Consider the following 6,837-nt stretch of genomic DNA (forward strand, 5'->3'; position numbering starts at 1 on the left):
CCTTCTTTGGTATACTGTCCTCTCTTGTCCCAGTCACTGTGTTAGTATCTCATGGAGTGAGGTGAACTTCCTTCCGCTGAGCCGTGTGTGCTGTTTACAATGTATCATGTAGCTACAGCAGTCACAGGGAACCCGGAACCTCTGGAAAATAGCTCTTTTCTTGTTACCTTGGTAACAAAAAGAGACATTTGTGAAGAGAATTAGTCTCCACCCCTCAAATCACTGAAGTAGCTTTCCTTTAAAAACATTTCTCTCTCTGTTAAAAGACTGGTGATACGGAAACTTAGTTGATTAAAGTGAATCTCCCCCTCATATTTTTACCTCACTGCACTGAATTGTATTCTTTTTAAAAAAAAAAGCTAGTAGCATTTAAAAAACAAACAAACAAACAAACAAACAAACAAACAGCTCCATGTCCGTCTTGTTAGTGCTTAGGGCTGACGATCAGTCCTTCCTTGGCCAAGGAGGAATGAGGTAAACTCTGCTCACTGCCAGTTGAACTTTAGTTCCAGATTCCTTAAGCAGGAGGTAGAGGCAGGTGGGTCCTGGGGCCTCATTGACCAGCCAGCTTATCCTGGGGAGTGAGACTCGCTTCCAGTGAGGAGTCACGTCTTGAGAAGCAAGGTCAGCTCCTGAGGAACGATGGTTGAGGTTGACCTCTCCTTCATGAGCACTGCACCATGTGCAACCCCAAAAATTCAAAATTCCATGCTGAAAAAAGGAATACCCCTCCCCCCTCAATGAATTCGATAATTTTATGGCAATCTGATGGGATAAAGAGCTTGGTTGGTCTAAAGAAGGCCAGAGCATTCAAAGTAAGATTTTTTTTAATTAGAAAATTCAGAGACACCAAAACTAATTTATTTCTTTAGGCCTGAGTAATCCTTGCCGCTCTTCCCTGGGGCGGGTCCTCTGTCCCGCTGGTGGAAGAATCTGCCTCACACATTAACTACCACTAGGGGGCGACAGAAGACAAGCTTCGTGGTCAGCTGCCTGCTTGTCCACTTGTATTTCAGGCATTTACCAAGGGAGAGAACAGGCAAAACTAAAACCTCCACACAACGATGAGCTGTGATTGATGACAAACGCATCATTCACAATGCTTTTATCCGAGATAATATGCAGGTCTAAAATTAATATATGCATACATGTGAATATATTATGTGTAAACACACACACACACACACACACACATACACACACACACACACACTACACCTACCTGTTATGCATTTTCTGCTGTTCCCCCTATTGTACTCTCTCATGTCCCCATTCTGCCCTCTCCAAGTTCCCATGTCCTCAAAATCTTTTTCTCTTTGAATGTGTATGGGTGTTTTCCCTTCATGTATGGCTGCAACACATTAGTAGTACCTGGCTCCCAGGGAGGATAGAAGAGGGAGTCAGATCCCCTAGGACACCACAAGCTACTATGTGGGTGCTGGGAATCGATTCTTGGACTTCTGGAAGAGTTGCCAGTGCCCTTAACTGCTGAGCTATCTTTTCAGTCCCCTCAGAGCTTTAAAGCGTATTAGTTACTTATGTGGGCATGCATGCATTAGTTATGTGCACCTTGTGTGTTCAGGTGCCCAAGGAGGCAACAAGATAGTGTGGAATCCCTGGAACGGGTGTTACAGGCAGTTGTGAGCCTCTCTTTCCCTCTCTGCCTCGCCTGCTGCCCTCACGGCTCTGTTTCCTGTGTGTCTGACATGTTCACATGTCCCTTGTCTTCTTCTGCTCCTTCCCCAGCTCTTCATTCCCCTCCCCCAATAAACCCCTTTTACACCAGATCTGTTGCATGGCATAACTTCTCAGTGGTACACCTTGGCTCAGACCCACCCAAGATACCACCACACCTCATATTTCATAGCAGAAATGTTTCATATTTCCTTCCTATGCTGCTTCTATGGTATTGTTATACGGAGATTTCTTACAGTTACCTGTTAGTCGGTTTTTCAACAATGTGGCTTTTAATAAAGATTTTTTCTTTTCTTTTATTGGATATTTTCTTTATTTGCATTTCAAATGCTATCACCTTTCCCAGTTTCACCTCCAGAAACTCCCTATCCCATTCCCCCCCTCCTGCCTCCATGAGGGTGCTCTCCCCTGACCCATCCAGCTACTCCTCCCTGCCTCCCTGCCCTGGCATTCACCTACACTGGGGCATCGAGCCTTCACAGGACCAAGGGCCTCTCCTCCCGTTGATGCCCGACAAGGCCATCATCTGCTACGAATGCGGCTGGAGCCATGGGTACCCACTGTGTATTCTTTGGTTGGTGGTTTAGTCCCTGAGCTCTGGAGGCTCTGGTTGGTTGATATTGTGGTTCTTCCTATGGGGTTGCAAACCCCTTCAGCTCCTTCAGTTCTTTCTCTAACTCCTCCATTGGGGACACTGTTCTCAGTCCAGTGGCTGGATGTGAGCTTGGCTTCTGTATCCATCAGGCTCTGGTAGAGCCTCTCAGGAGACAGCTATATCATGCTCCTGTCAGCATGCACTTCTTGGCATCTGCGATATTGTCTGGGTTTGGTGAGCCTGGAGTCGCAAGACTTGGATTTGCCTCTCACTGGTCAAAGGGACTCTAGATAAGTACAGCCTTTCCCCCCACCTCCCTATTCCAGAGGTTGGGATCTTTGTCCTGATCTTGGGACTCCTCCCCTCCCCCCCGACTACCATGACCATGGGCCAGAAAGTTCCAAATGTAAGATTTTTCCTTTAAGTCCCCTAAACTTTAACTTCTGTCCCTAGTCTACATCTGCCTCAACAGATTTCTACTCTGCCAAGAGACCGTCAGCTGGGGATTACAAATTGCTTCAAATGGCTCTGAACTCTGGACTTGCTGAAAGCTGGTGCGATCCAGTCCAGTCGCTGTGATTGACCAGTCTCTTCAGCTGGGTCAGTTAACCAGATGCTTCTGATAAGTGCCCCATTGCCTCAATTCCTCCCAGCCTTTGACTAGCATTCTGGTCTTCCTGGGCCCTGGCAGTGACTTCCTGTCTCGGCTGGAAGTAGCTACTGAAAGGAGTGGACCATCCCTTTTCTCGACAGCTGGACTACTGAGTCACAAGGGAACTTCCCGCATAGGGGACAAAATAGCTACCATAGTGCCAATCAGCACACCAGCAAAGGTACCTGTTTAAACCGGATAGACCCAGACCTATCAACATGTAGATTCATTAGCTGAACCAGTTCTAGAATACAATAGGGAACTCGGCCTGCTCTATATAGAGAAAGGAGGTATTGTATGGCTTTAAGTGTTGTTTCTATACACACTACTTGGGAATCATTAGAGACAATCTGGTTGTACTCAGAGAAACACTGCATAAAGGGGAGGTGAGAGGCAATAAACGGCTGGTGCTCAATCTCTTTTTGGGGTCCTCCTACATAGTAACTAATGCCAGCCATCACGGGACATTCAGACCCTTTTGTTTCTACTAATTACTGCTGGCCCTTGCAACATTAATGCCTTAATTAGATACATACGTTCCTTTCTGGGTGCTATTATGTTGATAGTTATTAGATCCTAATGTTACCGAATGCCTGCTACAGAGTCCATGACTTGACTCAGGGTACAATATAAGGGGGAGACATGAGATCCAAACAGGGCTCTGTACCTTGAAGGCTAAGGGTTCCGTTTGTAGTAAAAACAGTTAAGAACAAGTTCCTGCGTGTCCCACATTAAGTTATGGCAAGTTAAGGTTGTAATTAAGAACAAGTTCCTGCTTCTTAGATCTGGTGTGAACTGCTTGGATCCTGTTGTCATGATGAGTATCTTTACCCTGCTCCTTCCCTTTCACTGTCTTTTAGTGATGTGCAATCACCAACTCTCTCGTCTTACTTCTCCCGTAGAAAGGACCTCAAGACTCTGAGAGGCTCTGCCAGCATCTGACTAAGACAGATGCAGATACTCGCAGCCAACCACCGGACTGAGCCCGGGGACTCCAATAGAAGAGTTAGGGGAAGGACTGAAGGGGATTGCAACCCCATAAGAAGAACAATATTAACTAATTGGACACCCCCAGATCTCCCAGGGACTAAACCACCACCCAAAGAGTATACACAGAAGGACCCAGGCTCCAGCTGCATATGTAACAGAGGATGGCCTTATCTGGCACCAAGGGGTCGGGAGGCCCTTGGTCCTGTGGAGGCTTGTTGCTGCAGGGTAGGGGAATGCCAGAAGTATAAGGTGGGAGTAGGTGGGTGGGGGAGCACCCTCTTACAGGCAAAGGGGGGGATGGGATGGAGAGGAGACTGGGAGGGGGGACGACATTTGAAATGTAAAATAAATAAAATAACCAATTAATACATTTAAAAGAAGGCCCTAAAGAGGCCAGTTGGGGCTCTTGCTCAGATCCTGACTTAGGAAGGGACAGAAGGCTGGCTAGTTCCGGGTATACCCCAAAATAAAGCTTGCTTTAATTGGACAATCGTGGATTTGGTCTTTTCTGCTTGAGATTTTCAGGTTCAACATTGCCGGGCACTTTTACTCAAGCTTCGTAATTCACCTGGATGGACTTGTCGGTTCCCGAAGTTGCTCTTTGATTTGTCACCTGGGCATTTTGAGAAAGAGAGAGAAGCTGTTTGTGTATCTATCTCCAGGGGTCAGACCCTCACCTTTTGACAGTGTTCTAGGATTCCAACATAGATAATGGTCATCCAGTGCTTGGGTTTTCACTAAATAGGTTGAGGAGACAGGTTTATTCAGATCTGGAGCTTGAAGGAAACAGGTTAGATGTCTGAAAAGCCCCGTTTTTGAAGAGAGAAAGTCTTAGGGGGTGTGGTGAGTCCTGGACATTCCCAGTCCATTGGCAGCTTTTGTTCCTAGCCTCATTCCAGGCCTTTCTTTTGAGGATTGGGTACAAGTGTAACCTTCTGCTGTACTGGTGTATCCATTAAAGGTACTAACTGTGCAAGTGAAGGGGTGTTGGAGGTGAGTGGGGCGGGCGTCACCATTGTCTGTCTTTAGAGTACAAGTGAAAAGGATGGGTTATTGTAGATTAAAGGACAGGAGGAAAATGGAGTTACCAGGTATTGGTTTACATTAAATCTCAAAGCCTTCACTTGGAGGGTCAGCCACTGTCTTCCAGGTAAAGTACTCTCCGATGGCTTATGTATTTCTTACACTGGCCTCTGAGTTTTAGGTAGACACCATAAGCTCTTATTTCAGTCTGTCCCAGTGTTACACCACTTTCTGCTCTGTAAATGTGTATTGAAGTGACTTTGCCTTTTTGGTGACAGTCTGGGGTTCACAGGCTCGCTGGTTGGGTCCTGTGCTATGCTCAGGGCTCAGGATTCTCTGAAGGCCTCCTTTTTGCACCCCCCCACCCGCCAAGCTCCCTGAGGCTTCTTAATTGATGTTACTATTCTCACGAGACCAGTGGTTTCCTTTTGGGCTTATATTAGTTTCTATTCTTTCTGCGGGGACAAAATAAAAGAGAAGCAACTTGGGGAAGGAAGGGTTTAGTTTTGCCTATGTTTTGACAGCAGAGTCCCTGGTGGACGGGAAGGTTTGGTGCTGGCTGCAGCTACAATGGTGGCTTCAAGAGTGTGAAGCGTAACATATGTAGCTACAAGTAGAGACTGTGACAGGAAGCTCCTTAGAAAGATTGCACTTTGCAACTTTGTAACTTCCTCTGACCTTCTGCAAAGCTCCTAATGGGTTAGACCAGCAGTGATGAGGAAAGGTTCAGATGTCCAGGTCCAGATATAAGTCATCTTGGTGCACCTTCCCCATCCCTGTGGAAGGAATAAACAGAGCTCTCAACCAAACCAAAGGGCTTAGAGTACAGTTCTATACCATTGAAGGCCTCTAGTTGAGTTTCACTGCTTTACTGGAATGTGTCTACCCCATGCTCCCAGCAATGCATTGAAAAGTGCCTTTATGTCTTCAATTTGATATCACATTGGAACATGGGATTTGTAGCCACCCGAATCTGTGTTCCTGGGCTAAGGTCACTCATATTTGACTCCAGAATAAACTCTTATCTCCTTTGAGGTGAGAGTTGTGTTTTCATGTTGTGGCTCTGCCTGCTTCCTCTTCTTGCCGTTTCTATTCAGTCCCAGACTCCAGTTCCTTGAAATACGCCACCTCTCCTCTTCAGTCAAACCTCTCAGGAAGCACTCTCACTAACATGTCCTGAGGTGTGTCTCCTGGGCGACTCCAAACCCAGGGGAGTTGCCAGTCGAAAGTAACCACCCGTTACAAGGCTCCATACAGCACATCTGTATTTCCTCATAAGTAGTTCTGATCTCAAAAAGAATTTATGGCTATTCAATAGGAATTATAGTTTTTGATTGGTCACTATTAATTCTTACCTAGTGGTATCAGTAGTTCAAAATATTTTGTTTTGTGTGTGTTTGTGTTTGTGTGTGTGTGTGTGTGTGTGTGTGTGTGTGTGTGTGTGTGTGTACGTTATGAGGTAGGGGGAAAAGCCTCAAGTGTTTGTCCTTACCATAAACTTTTTTGAGGAAAGGGAGTGTCTATTTTATATGCATGACTGTTTTGCCTGCATGTGTGTCTGTGTACCACATGCTTGGTGCCTGAGGAGTTAGAACAGAGGGAGTTGGATCCCTTGGAACCAGACTTGCAAGCAATTGTGAGCTGTCATGTGGATGCAGAGAACCTGGGTTCTCTGTCAGAGCAACAGATGCTCTTAACCACTGAGCTATCTCATTAAGCCCCTGGCTAGCCTGTAACTCAGTACACAGACTCAGAGAGATTCACTTGCCTCTGCCTCCTGACTGAACCCCCATGCCTGACCCGGGACTCTTTTTGTCGTTCACTGTTTTGTCTCCCAGGCTGGCTGCTCCATCAGCTTCTGGAATCCTTCTGCTTCTTCATG

The sequence above is a fragment of the Rattus norvegicus genome, chromosome 11 (genome assembly GCF_036323735.1).
Source record: "Rattus norvegicus strain BN/NHsdMcwi chromosome 11, GRCr8, whole genome shotgun sequence".
NCBI classification, from domain to species: domain Eukaryota; kingdom Metazoa; phylum Chordata; class Mammalia; order Rodentia; family Muridae; genus Rattus; species Rattus norvegicus.